The sequence below is a fragment of the Coturnix japonica genome, chromosome 4, assembly GCF_054131305.1.
Source record: "Coturnix japonica strain WE chromosome 4, WE-NBRP24, whole genome shotgun sequence".
Lineage (NCBI taxonomy): Eukaryota > Metazoa > Chordata > Aves > Galliformes > Phasianidae > Coturnix > Coturnix japonica.
Window position 1 is genome coordinate 75,355,567 of NC_140666.1, and position 15,504 is coordinate 75,371,070.

Sequence of the window (15,504 nt, forward strand, 5' to 3'; positions counted from 1 at the left end):
CCTGCTGCAGTACCATGTAGTACTGATGTGAGGGTTATTGCTTGAGTACCACATCCTGCAGTGATGTCTTGCATGAGTACCATAATTTGTGTGTTTTTAGGATTAGCATATAGCACGTTTCTCTGAGATTGTTTAGTCTCTCTGACTAACTGTCCCTGTTAGACCAGCTCTTAGACTCCAGTGTACCCTTAAAGTTCGGGTTAGGCAAACAACAGAAAAATGCTAAAAGGAAAAAGTCTCTGAATGTGTTATAAAGGTTTTCTTGCCCTTGAAAAATGGATAGGTTGTCCTTTAACCTCGTGGCACCTCTTCCAGCTGTCAGTCATACTGTGAACTTTTGAGACTTGTGAAGTATGATACGGAGGAACAAAATGGTATCTGCTCGTTCAAAATGGTGAGTATTGGATTAATCTCTTGAAGCATGTTGATAACAGATGGAATAAAAGATCACATAGCACAGCTCACATAGGCTAAGGTTAACCCCAGTGTCCTAGTCAGTGTCCCTTTTCTTGTTTAATGCCACTGCTAATTAGTTGGCACGAGTGTTTGTAGCCTTCTGTGGGGTGTTGCTCAGAGCTTGCTGACTGCTGGCATGCCTGGAGGCAAGCTATACCTGTACTGCAGCACTTGAGTTCAGCTTAGTGTTGTGCTCTGGGCCATTACCAATGGGGTGGAGGAAGAATTGCTGCAAATGCTATTGTATTTAGTCATTTCTGTCCTGTCCCTGTGTCTGCCTGCATGTGGGAGGCTCAGTTGGCTCATCAGGAGGTTAGGGAGCTGCTGTGCTTGTGGTGTCCGTGCCCACTCGTCTGCCAGCAGCAGCACTGATGAGAGCTCACTTGGATACAGCAGCTAACTCAGAGGTGCTGGTCGGCTCCCTAAGTTTCCCTCCACATTTCCCATTTCATGCAAGTGTTTATCCGGGCTTGGAAGAAGAGCTGTGGCACCAAGGCCTTTCTTGGGTAGGCACAGGAGGGTGGTATTTCATGGGAGGCGCAGCTGCGATTTAATTGCGTTATATTCCATAGTAGACTTTTTCATCTGAAGTTACATTTAGATTCAGGGTAGAGTGATTTCCTTCCTTCCTTTCTTTTTCTCCTAAATGAAGAAATGATTATACCTTTTACTATGCAGTAGAGTGTTCTAGCTTCCTGTTTTGTCTCAATATTTATATTTTGATATATGTACGTATTTATTTTGACTCAGTAAGTGCCAAGTACATTTATGATTCTGTGTACCCAAGAGTAACAGCAGCATCCTATACATATGTCCTATACCTCTTCTGCTTATGCTGTTTCAGTGGCATATTTAGTGATATGCAACCCCATCAGAAATCCTATGCACAGTTCAGCTCAGCTGTATGCACAAATGATAAATTCCGTTTGGAGCAGGTGCAGGGAATGGCTGCTGAGAAGATCAGAGGACTGGAGAGCCTATCCTAAGCGGAGGCTTAAAGAGCTTGGCCTGGGCAGCCCAGCAAAACAAAGGCAGAAAGAGGATATGGTTGCTTACAGTAAATACTTAGAAAGATAAACACCAGGGAGGGAAGGGGCTGTTAAAGCAAGGAGACAGTGTTGACACAAGAATAAATAGGTGTGAACTAGTCACAAGCAAAGGTAAGCTGCAAATTAAGGGGCAGAAGATTTGACCACAAAAAGGCTGAGGTTCAGGAAGAGCCTGCTGCTGAGGGTGGCGGGGGAGGGAAAATTTCTCCCAGGGACTGGTGATCAGTTTATAGAAGGGACTGCACCGCATCGGAGCCTGTGACACCAGGGGCCTGGATTTGACGGCTGAGAAGATCATTTTCATCCTTGAGTCCCTGTTCAGTGTGAGGTTTGTCTTGTGCAGATATGATGGCAGTGCTCCTTTCCCGCTTTACCATCTAAGAGGGGGAGATACCAGGCTGGGATTTGCTTTTCTCTCTGAACATCGCGCTGCCAAATTAGAATCAGGACTTAAAAGGAGATCCAGGAATAAATAACTCTGTGATCTTTCAGAGAAATTTTTATTTTCATCTGTATTTCCTTCCTCACGTGTATGATGTGGTGAGTTTTGCTCCTTTGTACACCAGTCAGCTTTTTGGCATGTAAAACTAGGAAAGAAATTGTCCTAGCATTCGAGACCCAGGGACTGGGAAACACTCCTGCTCTCTACGTGTAGTAGTACAAGGCTATTCTTCAACCTGAAGGGACTATAGAAGGCAACACATTATGTTGGCAATTGTTGCAGCAAACGCTGCATCGTCTGGCAAGAGGCTTAGCTTGATGTGGACAAAAAGTGAATTTCTCCTTTGTGCCTACATCCTTAGCTCCCTCATGATGAAAATAGAACCTGCTTTAATCTTCCTGAGGCTGACGGAAAGATACCGCGCAGACTGCAAGTCAGCAGTTGCCCACACAATTGTTTGGCAAAATCTATTTTTAAAAGTCCATAAATTCCCCAACTAGACAAACTGGGATCTAACAAAACAATATAGTCACTAATGCACTATCCTTTTAAAGAAAGACAATACTCTCCTTTTTCCTCCACCTCTCCTGGGAAAAACCTGCATATTTTAAAATGGAAATGCAATGTGCCTCTGAAGAAAGCCTCCTTGCGACAGCCGACAGCCAGATCCTGCTCCTTGGCCCTGGCACTGAAAGTGCTTGTAGAGCCATTGGAGGCAATAGGAGTGAGGTGAGGGAGATGCTCTGTGGCATCAGAAGGGTGGAGGACCAGGTCTGCCAGCAGTGCCCAGCACCTCTGCGGCACATGTGGGCACGTGTGTCTGCACAGCTGGAAACCGAGTTATGCCTCTGCTTGGTTTGCCTTCCACTGTGCATCCCCTTCTTCCCCTGCTTAGTCAAGTGAGTGACTGGGAAGCTTTTGCTGACCGTGGATTCAGCCTCATCTTTTCCTTTTCTTTCTTATTAAAGTTACAGACTGAGAATGAGTTAAAATTGCCTGTCCCTAGAGATGTTCAAAAAAACCTTAAAGACGTGAGAACACTCTGCACACATGAGTCACCTACGCTAAGTACCCTTTAAAAATACAGCCTTGGGCTTTGATGTACAGGCTTGTATTATTTTGCCTATATTTTAAATCATTCATAAGTGGTTTTCAGGCTGACCTGCTGGTCTTTTATGCAGAAAATTGTACAGATTACCTGAAGTGAAGCTGTAGTACGGGAGTTTATTTAACTGTGTGGCTTTACTTTTAAGAATTTCATATGTGAAAGGGTTATTTGTGCATGAATGAGCTTGCACTCCAAACATAAATTGTTTATGTAAATACTCAAATCTTACTGTAAATCTTCAGTGAGGAAACCTCCTTCTTGAATTAACCCACCCCCCCCATAAAAAACTAAAACCAGCAGCCTCAAATGAGAAGTGATTATGATAGAATTATGGTTTTCAATGTGTATTATTATATGTGCCTACATTTAGATTCCCAAAGGGACCAATTTACTAATATTAAGTATTCTTGCAATAAATGGGATGTGGTAAAGAGAGAGCTGCATATCTTTCTTTAAAAAAAAAAATAAAATACAACAAACTTAGAGTTGAATTTCAAATAAATAATAGTAGCATTGGAGTTCCAAATGAGTGGGACTTTTTCCTAAATCTCTTATTAATTACGAATTATCATAAGGCAAAATATCTGCATTAATTTGCCAAAGGCAGAATAAAGATTGGTGTATTGCAGTACTCGCAAACTTATTCTGGTGGTGCTGCAATGCACAAAACTTCTAATAAATTGGAAAAAATGATGAATTTGACAACAGGCAATTAATGCTAATCTTTCTCTTTGCAGGGGTACATTTTATGCTGGTGTTGTAAGCGCAGAATTATTAGCTCTTCTACTCTGTTTTCAGCCATACTGCATGCAGTGTTCTGCTGTATGTTGTAGTAGTATGTAAAATGCCTCCTCAAAACAGTGATTGTGGCTCACAAATGGCAGGAAGCTGAACCTGGAGAAAATCCTAGAGACAGCAGACAGCAGGAATACTTGGCTACTTCTGCCGTTCTCTTTGTGAACTCATTGTCTTCATCACTGAGAAGATGCTTTTAGAATAGGTCGTATTGTATTCTTGAGAAGTTCCTTGTTGTGAGCCCGAAATTTAGATGGATGTGATTCATTTACTAAGGGAAAGAGCTAAACTCTTACTGAAGTAAATAACATCCTTTATCGAGCTAATTATTCCTTTTTTGTTGTTGTTGTTCATAGGTAATGAAAATCATGTTAAAGCATTGTAGGAAAAAAACAACGACAAAAAACCCTATATTTTCTTGTGGGAATAGTGGTATCCAGATAGAAAATTCCCATTCTTCTGAATGTATGTAAGAGCATGGGACACATTCAGTGTATTTGTTAATGTCTCTGGGTGCAGAGCTGACATGTAAGATAGTTTAGAGGGAGGTGTTGCTGGTCTAGAGGTCCCTGCCTATAGCAGGGGGATTGGAACTAGTTGGTCTTAAAGTTCCCTTCCAACCCAAACCATTCTGTGATTCTGTGAAAGTAAATATCTGGTTGTGTCTGTATGCACTGAGTGAAGGTTTCATTTTTAAAAGTCCCTGATTTTTTTTCCTATTTTTAATTCCTGAGCTGTTTCCTATTGAAATGGACCCAGGCACATGGGACACTATAAAAACATGCAGATACTGAATATTTGTTACTTTGGTTTAATTCCTATTGCCTGTTCAGTTCATCTGGCAGAAAAGAGGATATGCATGCTTAATTATCAGATTCCCTTCCCACTTTACTTTCTCTCATTGCATTCTCTCTTTATTTCTTCCTGGAGTTTGAAGTATTTGAGGTGTGCAATATTTAGAAAATAAATCCTTATAATATAAAGAGGTCATATTTGTTTCTTTGTATATATGTTGATACAACTGCATAAAGATAGGTAACTCTGAGTGATGAAACATGTTACTTCCTGACCTGGAAGACACAGGATTACCAGAAGAGAATAGTCTTATTGTTAGGAATGGAGGTTAAGAAGCTGGTTTAGTGTTTTTGTTGTGCTCTGTCTTGAGGTTAATTTCAAAACTAATTGTTGTGCTTGCTTCTGCTGTTCCTTTCCTTACTCACAAATCTAGCTGCATAACTTTTGTGTGTTTGTAGATGCATACATTTATATATGCATTTCTCCTTTTCCTGCCCCACCAAAGACCTCTACCAGAAGCCAAGTTCAGTGCACTAGATGGAATGTCAGTATGACAGGCCTGTTGGCACTTGTGTACTGCTTACATCTCTGGTTTCAAGAGCAGAAATAATAGCTATTCACATTTGCTTGTACAACTTTATGTCTCTGTATAGTGGTTGCTTGTGTTATCTTGTTTTGTGTATATGACATGAAATTATTCAAATAATGCTCTACACCCTTTGTCCAATGGGCGCTGGGCTCCAAATTGTGGCCTAAATAGCTGACCTGGACCCAGAGGACCTTGGTCTGAACAGTAAGAAGAGGAAACTGCCCATAGCAGTCTGGAAAGAAGGAAAAATTCTAGATGAGATGCTTGGTTTCTGAGGTGTTTCCAGGTTTCTGTACAAGTAACTGTACAAATTCTCATGAGCCTAAACAGGCATATAAGTACACCCCTGGTGTATTATTGGTGATTTCCACAGTGTGCAAGACAACATGGCATATCCACAGTTCTCCACCAACATCCTGTTGGATTCCAATGTGTGAAGTCAACTCAAAGCTTTACATAGGACCATAACAGTTCTGCTGGGGCAATTGGAAGTCAGAGATGGTCCTTAGAAAGGAACCTTCTATAAGCCCAAGTCATCCCTTACACCACAAGCCTCTTGGAGGAATACTCTAGGCAGGAGCTTTTTTTCAGTGAGGAAATAGGAACGCTGTAAAGGTGGAAGATGCAGACACAGCTGATTAGGTACTTCCTAGGTGAGTAGTTCTCCTTACAATGCATGGAAGTGACTGTGGGAGGAGAACCCAGGTTTCTGTAGCAAATCACAGCGTTTCTCTGCCAGCAGCTAAATCCCATATGGGAGCATCAGCTGCACTTCCAGACAGGAGCTGAGTCCTGTGGCTGCTGAAGAGATAGTGTTAGTTCCAGCCTCGAGATTGCTGAAACTCCCCACAGGGCTTTCCAGCCATGAATAAATCTGTTATTCCCTGACACAAACTGCTGAAGCTGGGTCTTCCCCATCTGCACAGTGCCCCTTTTCCCCCCAAACAGAAATAAGGCATCTCTTGCCTTCCAGAGCTCCTATGGTTCCAGCTGGAGCTGGTACTTTCCATTGGATTACGTTCTGTAAGCTTTTCATATTCTTTTTGCCATAGTTTCCTCTGCAGTTCTGCAGCGGAGATGGGGGATGTTGCTTCCACTTGGACTGGGTGTGTGTATAGTAGGTTCCAGAACTGTTTCTTGAGTTTTCACCTGCAATGTTACCTCGCATTTGTTAGCACTCTATCATTTCTGCTGCATCTTAAAAATCGCTGCAGTGCTGGCTGTGAAGGTGCCCCATAGACGTTGATACTGCAATTTTTAAGGAGCAAAGATCATTACATTTTTAAATGTTCATTTAGGATTCTGATTTAAAGCCAGAAAAAGAAAAAAAAGAAGAAAAAAAAAAAAAGAATCCAAGTTAAAGCAGGAATTGTTCCATGCTAGAATAGCTGCAAAGAGTAAATCATACATTTAGTAACATTTGATTGAGAGAGCTTATTGCTCATGTGAGCAAAATATGTAGCTCCAGGCAATGCACGGGTAGTGACTGTGCAAGCATGCCACCTGCAGCCATGCAGAGTACCCAAACCCCCTGGTACCACTGCATTCACTGTCCTGAATAGGAATTGGAGGTCATGCCAGATTGTGTTGCAGTGCAGTGAAGTGGACTAGAAAGAGGCCACCCACCTCATTTGCACTTGTGACTTAAAGTAATCGGTGCTTGAATGTCAGTGAGTGGCGATAAAAGACTAATTTACTAACCCCCAGTGCTGTGAGTGCCCCTTTTCTGCACGTGTGGTGGTGATCGTAAAGTCTGTAAGATTGCCCATGGTTCTGAGGCCTCTGATAGCTTGAGCTTTCCTTCGTGTTATTTTTACATCTTTTTTTTTTCTTTTTTTTTTTTTTTTTTTTTTTTTAATTTAATCTTGTATGCTCCAGTTGAGCTACATTAGTGGATTAGAATACAGTATGATCTTAGGAGAATTCCACTACAATAGATAGATGGTTGGATGGACGGACAGACAGATGCAAGTTTAAAGCACAAGAGGATTTGCATATTTAGTTCTGCTTTACAGCCTCCTTTAGAGAGTGGGATTAATGATCTGCTAAATTATCGCAGTTGAGAGTCTTCAGCATTAGCGTGAATGCGAATCCTGCTAGAGCTAGTTTTACAACTTTTCCAGAGACATTTACAAATCTTACTGGGAGGAGGAGGGGGGATCTGGTTGTTGATGAAGCAGCTGGTGCCTAGAGAAGGAAGAAAGATCAGAAAATCGTCCCTTTTCTGGCATGTCTAAGAGCCTTTCCATCACCCAGTGCCTGCATTTACAGCATGAGAAGGAAGAGTGTTCTCCAAGGACTCTTTGCTTTTTGAGTACCCAAGATGCTATGTTAAGCACTTACTGCAAGTTGTCTTAGAGGAATGTCTTCCAAAAAACGTTTATTTGGGAGGTGAAAATCAGCTCATGGAGGTGAGTGAACTTCAGATGCCTGACAAGCCTTTTGGTCCCTGATTTTAAAGCGTTGTGCTGGAGCAAGGTGTGCTGCAGTAAAGCTTGACTCTGAACGAGAGGATCTGGGGCAAATGCCACTACTGGCTGAGCCAGCACCAGCCTCATAAACTTCCCTTTGATCTAGCCATTAAAGGAAAGAACATTACTTGGCATATTTCTTGGTTACACATATTGCGTTCTTTGGTCCCATTAAATAATAATGAATAATAAATGGCATAGTTTGGAACAGAATTCTGCACAGCTCAGTAAGAGATGAGGGCTAACATCATACCTTCAGATTCTCATAGAGGAAGACACGAGTGCATCCCAAAGACTCGTCTCGAGCTGGATGCCTTAAAAAAGCAAGGAGTGATTTCCACCCATTTAACTGACACATAATGCCAGTTTTGACAGGTTTTGCTTGAAGAGAAAATACCCTCAGACTGCAGTTAGGTAGGAAAAAGGGTGCAGGCTGCTGAGGTGAGTCACTCTCCCCACTGTACTGAGTTATATACTACAGTAATTCTTCACAAGAACAATGCAGGAACAAAGACTACTCAATTTTACACACCAAATTTATGCTCCAAGATTTATCTGGCTGAAATTAAGGATTCAAGAGTATAGATGTTTTTAGTTCATTGTACAGTGGAGGGAATGATACAGATATTTCCATGGAGTTATTCAAATTTTAATTGAACCAAGAGGCTCTTACTTGCATCCCCTGAATGAAGGCAACTCAGCTTCCTTATGTTAGTATTACTGCATGCACCTCCCTGAGCTTAATGTGATACTCAGAGCAGGTATTAATATAATACCCAAGAGACCCACAAATGCCTGAGAAGGAACATCTTCATGAGAAACAGATTCTTGGCATGCTGGGTTCTGACCCAGCCATCCTTGCGGCTGGCGGGAGCCTCTCCAGCCATCTAAGGCCAATGGTGGACAAGCAGCCTGGGCAGCAAGTCTCAGCTGGCTGTGGGTGGGTGAGCATCAGCCCCCTGCCCCTTTTCTCCCTGTTGCTGTGCTTCCCCTGACTTCACTTGTCTTGGTTGACCCCATCATTTTTGGCTTATCCGGGGGGCTAAACTGGGGGTGTGTTTGGTGCACAATGGTGGCTTGATGTTGGAGAGGCGAATGTTAGCTGGGCATTTTGTAAGGTTCAGAGTGTGTGTTTTCTCCCAAGTAGTACCTGCCAAGAAGGATGTCTTTGCACCTGTGTAGCCTTGTAACACATCAGCCTTTACCTCATGTTTGAACAGGGTATTGCTATCATTTCTCTGGTTTGCTCCTGCCCAGCTACTGGACTGTGTTTGGTATTACTAATTATTCTGTTGTTTTTTTTTAAAGACATTCTGGCACCTCAGGGCACTGCTGTGCTGGAAATGTCGCATCCACAAACTAAACAGACTGATCCCTGGCTAAAAACTGCAATCTAAACCAACAGAGGGCTGTGTCACAAGGTCGTGCTGGTTTCCTGGCCACTGGGTGCAGGAGGTGAGGATGTGCTCCAGTCTCTGGCACCAGCTGTAAGGCACCTGGTGAGGGGCTTCAGAGATCTGTGCTTCAAGCTCCTGGTTTTTCTTGTCCTTTCACTCTTTTTGCTGTCTCCTAATGCACATACCACCCACCTCTGTCCCTTAATTTTTCTGTTTCCCTTTTAATCTCTCCTTTCTTCCTTTGAACCCTTGTGCTTTCTATCTGGCTTCATGTTTGCTCTCCTAGCTGACAAGCCCTGCAGCCTGCCTGTGTGCCCCAGCCCTGTTCCCCTTCCCGTGCCCCACACCAAACTCTCTTCTAGCTCCTCTCTTCACACTCCAGCCTATCTCACACCTCCCCGCCAAGTGCGGCACTGCAGTAAGCACTGTATGGAAAGCAGGAGCCACACTGAATGCTGCTGCCAGCATTTCCCTCACCCCAGTGGGTGTCTGGCATTGGAAAAAGACCTGAGGGGGCCCCAGCAGCCCCAGCCCAGCACCCCGCGGCAGCCACACACACAGTCCCAGGGTAAAGCTATCTAAGCCAAAGTTCAGGTGAAGGGCAGCGGTGTAGCCAGAAAGTCATGTGGCTCTCATGTTGGTTAGTATGTCACTTTGAACAGCTCTTATCTGATATTATTATGACTAACCCAGTGCTGACAGCATGGAACAGATTACAGGAGCCATGTGATGATTATTTAAGGCATCGCTGGGTATAACGTGCGGCTGGCATTAACCCCTTCAGCCTGGGCTGGCCCAGTTTGTACAGGGTGCTGGCAGAAGGCACTGCTGAGGGCTGAGCTTGCCTTCCTTTCTGTGTTTCCATAGGGCTATTTTTTCATCACTTGGCTCTTAACCTGTCCGTATGTTTCAGAGCAGATTCACAGACTATGACTGCTTTTCTAGTCAGCTAGGTTTTATCTCTCTTTCTTTTAAAAAACAAAGTATCAGTGGTGACTGTTGCATGTATTTTGTATTTCTCGTGGCAACACGTGCCAATAAAATTCAGAAGCATTTCTGTTTTGTTATGGTTGATCTTTAAAGTTATTGAGAGCGGCACTGAAGTCATAGCTGGCAAAATAGACTTCACTGTTCTGCATAAATGTCAGCAGCGCGAAGGCGATACTTTCCAAGAGGTAACGATTTGTACGCTGAGCAGGAGCGCGAGGCGAGCACACATATCGTACCCTTTAAGCAGGCTGACACCTGCACAGGGCATTTCAAGCAACAATGCCAAAAATGCAGTGTTATATTAAGCGCAGTAGCAGCGGTGGCTGTTCAGCTGTTGTGGCAGATGTGAGAAGCACAGCGCAGGACTGGGCTGCAGCCTGAGTGGTTGGTGTGTGCTGGTGACCGCCCGTCAGCACGAAGTGCTGGGGCAGCTTCGGGGGCATCCACTAGGTAACTCACAAGGTGTGAAGGATTTCGGTTCCACTCCTGGAAACTCCTGTCTCATGAGCAGCTTTGCTTTGCAGTCAGTAATCCTGCTCGCTGTTCCCGGTGGCTGGTGCAGACATCCAGACCTCACGTCACCCCGGCACCACACAGCTAACAGCGAAGTGCCCGCAGGACCAGGGCTGTGGTTTGCCTCCCTCTGTGCATATGGCTGCGTGGGGAGCCTGAGCAGGTGTGTGTGTGTCTGGCAGGAGTGGGCCATGCACAGTGAATGTGCTGGCACACCTTTTATCTTACTTGTGCCGAGGGACTTGAGGCATCCTCTTCCCATGGGCCTGCAGTGGGATTTCACGTCCAGCTAGGTCTGAGGCTGACTGTGGGGGATTTTGTGTTGGGAGGGTTGGGGCTGAGCCTGCAAGGAGCAGTGAAGGCTTTGAGAAAGTTCAGGCGCTTGGATCAGCTTCCCTGTGCACAACTGGGAAATGCTTTAGTGTGAAATCAACATTATCAGGCGTATTACAGCCTTTCCCTGGGTGGTTCAGCCGACGGAGGCTGTGCTGGGGTGTTGGGAAGTGGAAGAAAGCCCAAAAGAAAGATGCTGTGTGAAGGAGAATTCGTGCCCCTTCTCTGACCTTTTCTGTGCTACCGTATTTCTCTTCCTCTTATGTCTACAAAACCTCTGCCTCAAAAATAAAATAGAAAAAGGGAGGAGGGTGGAGAAAGCAAGTTTGGAGCAAGAGACTTGCAGTTAATACAAACCCCTCCCTCCATTTAAAACTCCTGGCCAACCCCATCTGTGATCAAAAGGATTAAGCACTGCAAAATATAGTTAAGTGTAATTACAAGTGAGACTCAAAAGGCCCAGAAGGTTTTGGAAAGGGGCTCAAAAATCCCTCAGAAGAGGCCCTGAGCACTCTCTATTTTTTATTTTTAAGAGGGAAACAAAAGAGAAACAATCCTCCTTAATTCTGCAGTAGCAACAGCACACATGCACGTGTCTTGGAAACGAGCGTCCTTGTGAGGCTGGCATCACTTCCTGGGGGCAGACCGCAAGGGTGTCCATGCTGTGGTGGGACTTCAGTTCCTCTTCAGCAAAGCTGTGAAAGGCAGAACCACAGCAGCAGGAATCAAGAACTAGTCCAGCAGTGTAACAGCAGTAGCAGCAGCAGTAGTGATGATTCACTATGAGTTTGGGTGGGTACTTAAGCTTGGTTCTCAGTGCCCTCAGTAACTGTAATCAGTCCATCCTGCATATGTGTATCGTTCTTGCTCCATCTGTAAGACATGAATGATAAATTGCTAGCGTGCAGATCTGTGAGATGAGCTCAGTTCATTAATATTTTGCATTGCTTGGAGATCCTTGATCTCCACAGAGCACAGAAGGCTAAAACATTACTTTCTTCTTTTCTTGAGCTGAATGACTCATGTTCTGAAAAACCTATTTTCTGCAGAGGCTTTATGAAATGTTTGTCCTAATGCTCATTTATCGTGAATGACACTGACGGAATGCGTTCTGGTGTGAAGCAGATGTGTCTATTTAATAGTTTACTTTGATGGCTCCTTTAAGAGGTTTCATAATCTTTATATTTTACCGTTGGGCTTGGAGTTTTATGCTCCTTTAACAGGTGTATTACCTTGATCAGATGTTTTCATTTTAAACTGTTGACTTACGAGCACATGGCCTGCAGGGATTGATGTGCAGCAAATTGATTCTTTTTAAGAGATTTATTCTTATATTCTCTTTTTATTTAGTGCATGAGTTCTCTAGAAAATATAAATGGTTGGTAATCATTAGTAAAAATGAAAATGGCCCACCATTAAAACCTTTGTTTCCTTTACTTTAAAAATCCATCACTAAGGATGGGAAAGTGTATAGAAAAATCCAATCTACAATCAGGCAGAGGTTGGTTTTCTGAGTGAACGTTTAACAAAAGCTGCTTTTTAGACATTTCTTCTGTGCTCACAGTCACTATTGTTTTTGTGCTCTTTTATCGTTCAGAGGGCTCGTACTGTTTAAGAAGGATGGGTACAAAGACTGCCTTAAAATGACTCATTGTAAGAGCTCCCAACCTGATGAATTTGTCCTATCAGAACCTACATCCATTTTAACAGATTCAACTGAAAAAGCTCAGTCTGTCGAGTGCATGAGAAGGAATGCAGCAGCATAGTTCTGCCATGAAAACAGCTTGTGTAATCAGTGGAATATAAATGGCAGCAGCATCTTGCACTCCCTTTTATGATGGTGGAAGGAGAAGGCATTCCGTGGGCAACCTTATGACTAGGTCCTTCACAACTGAGAAGCTCCCATTTTTGCAGTGCGCTGTAGCGCGGCACCTCAAGTATCCAGGAGGAGGTAAATTGCTCCCATGCCTTGTGACCAAAATCTCTCTGAAGGAAGAAGCAGAATAAAGGACCTTTATTTTAGCAAAGGCATTAGAAATCTGTGCAACTGTTGGAAGCATTAATTAACAAAGTATTTTCTCATAATGGCCAGCATCCTTCTGAAAATAAGAGTGGGGAAGCTGCTTGAAATAAGAAACTGCACATATGTCTGAGTAAGTTACGGTTTTAAAGCACTCCCTGTGCAGACTGTAGAGGCAGGGAGATGGCAATTACTGAGGGTTTAATACAAAGATAAATTTGTAGCAAGTTTATCCCACGTTTGAGTCTCTGACATGATTTCTGTTTTAATGCCAGCATGGGTGGTTTTTGTTCCAGCCTGGTTGGAGTCCAGTCTGTGTTGCTGCATGAGACAAGTGTGTTGGGGTCAGGTCAGTCCTCTCTGAATGATAATCCACACCATAAAGCTACTGTAAATGATTCAGCATGGTTTAGTATTATTTTCAGTCAGTGCCCAGGAGAGGCCAGGACTGAGCTAGCATTAAGAATGAATTGTCCATGCTTCCTGCTCTTGTATAACTGCAGGTTGAGGTCACAGAGGAGTACAGTAGGAAAATGAATGTTGCCTCCTTCTGAGATGTAGAATGCTTGTCTTCTGTACGAAAAGTTGTTGAACTAGGGCGGAGGGATTGGATTAGGGCAACAAATGCATTTGGTTTTTAGAAAGCACCTTAGGGCTCCCAAGAGAAACTTAAGTTGTAATTCTGCATGGTGCCAGGACTTTTAGGGAAGCTGTTGAATACCAGCAGAGGTAGAGGGGACAGTAGCAGTTGGTGAATATTATGATTTTTACCAGGCTTACTGCTTAGTTCTTCACTGAACTCTTATTGAGGCTTCTTTGCAACATTAATTTTTTTAAGTTGCTGTTTGACCAAATTGCCATCTTCTTCTATTATCATCTTCAGAAAGGTCTGAATAAGTTGCTGTTATAGATACCTAGGTCATTTTAAAGCGATTGTAAAAGGCTACAATAGGGCATATTGGGATGTACAGTTCAGGAAGGGGCAGGACAGGAGAGAAGAGAAAATTCACAAAAAGCAGAAATCCTTAATAATCTGAAGTTTACTTCTTTAGCAGCTACATTTAGACTGGGCTGATAGCACTGTGATTACTCCATTTCATTGAGTAACAGGCTTGAATATTGTGCAGTTTTACTTGCATGCAAATAAAAACATAAAGCAGAGCTCTGTGTGCTTTAGACTTGGCTAGTGAGTCCAGCCAAGAACAGATGGAAGCTCTGCCAAGCGCTTTTTCATTGAAGAGTTTTCTTGAAGTTTTAAGAGGGGAAGATCAGAGCATTGCAGGCAAAACTACTGAGTCCTGCTGAAGGCACTACTCTCCTTTGTGTTTAGGACCATCCTGCAGACGTGGGCTTTGCTCTTTTTGCCTTGTAGAAATGTTGGTATCTCTTTTATTTATTTATTTTTTTCTTTTCAATTTTTCACCATTTGTGTCATCTATCTGGGAAGGAGTGTGCTCCTGTACTTATAGACCATTATTGGCTTTATGGACCTGATATTTCAGAGGAAAGTGTGTGCTAGAAGAATAGAGAAAGCATTTGTTTTTTGTTTGGGTCTATTCTAGACTCCGATATGTAAAGAACTGCCTTGAGAAGCCCATAGAGAGAGAGTTCATTATGTTAATGCCATCTCTAAAAATGCTCCCAAGCTTAGGGCCTTTGTTATCAATAAAATGTCAAACAGTAGCACATACATCATGTTGCTCAGGCTTCAAACGCCACAGCTGTATGACTGCTGTGTTTTCTATAAAGAGCTGAGAAATATGGGAAGGATTAATATTGGGTGCTAGTCCAAGTATTAATACTGAAAGCTGAAGCAAAAAGACCTTACACAGAGTTTTCTTCAGCCTATTTGTACTTCATACTTTGAAGACTTCTGTTAACAGCTCATGTTCAGTGTTCCCTGGTTTACTGAGGAAAGCTAGTACACTAGTTAACTTTCTCCAAGGGATAATATCTTCCAAAGGGTTATTGCCAATGTGCAGTCTAATAGTTTCAAAGAAGGGCAAAATCTAAAATTTGGACCTTTGGTACTATAACATTATTATAGCCTTTAATTTATCATGCTTTTGATAATATGAGGCTGAGTAATATACCAGAAAGTGAATTGCCATTTTAATACCAGGAAAAGGGATTTTTCTTCAGCTCTGACTTGTTTATGAAATCGTGTTTTTCTGGTTGTGAAGGACCTGATGCTTGTTTAACACAGCTCTCACTGAAAGGATCTCTGCCTGTTGCAGGTATGCCTGGCTCCAGGAAAACCAAATATATTACTAATATGACCCTCCCCATCAGAAAGCAAAATAAAGCTAACCGTTAGTCTGCATCTGTCTGTGTTAGACACAGAGTTTCTACTTATTTTAAGTGACCACGTACCACCTGCAAACCTTTTACAGAATAGCAATTTTTAGGTTAGGACATAAGTAAGAGGGATGTGGTCATTTTAGGTCATGTAGAGAGCCCTGGCCTAATCCATGACCGTAGCATGATCATCTTCATGCAGTTTTCACACTGACTTCAGGTTTAATAATAGGAAAAATCTTTTCTCA

General features: G+C 42.9%; 1 protein-coding gene across 3 annotated transcripts in view; it reads left to right on the forward strand.

Annotated features, from left to right (window-relative positions):
• The window catches only part of PPARGC1A (PPARG coactivator 1 alpha), a 338,264-nt gene that overhangs the window by 242,241 nt on the left and 80,519 nt on the right, over positions 1 to 15,504 (forward strand). The window lies entirely within an intron of this gene.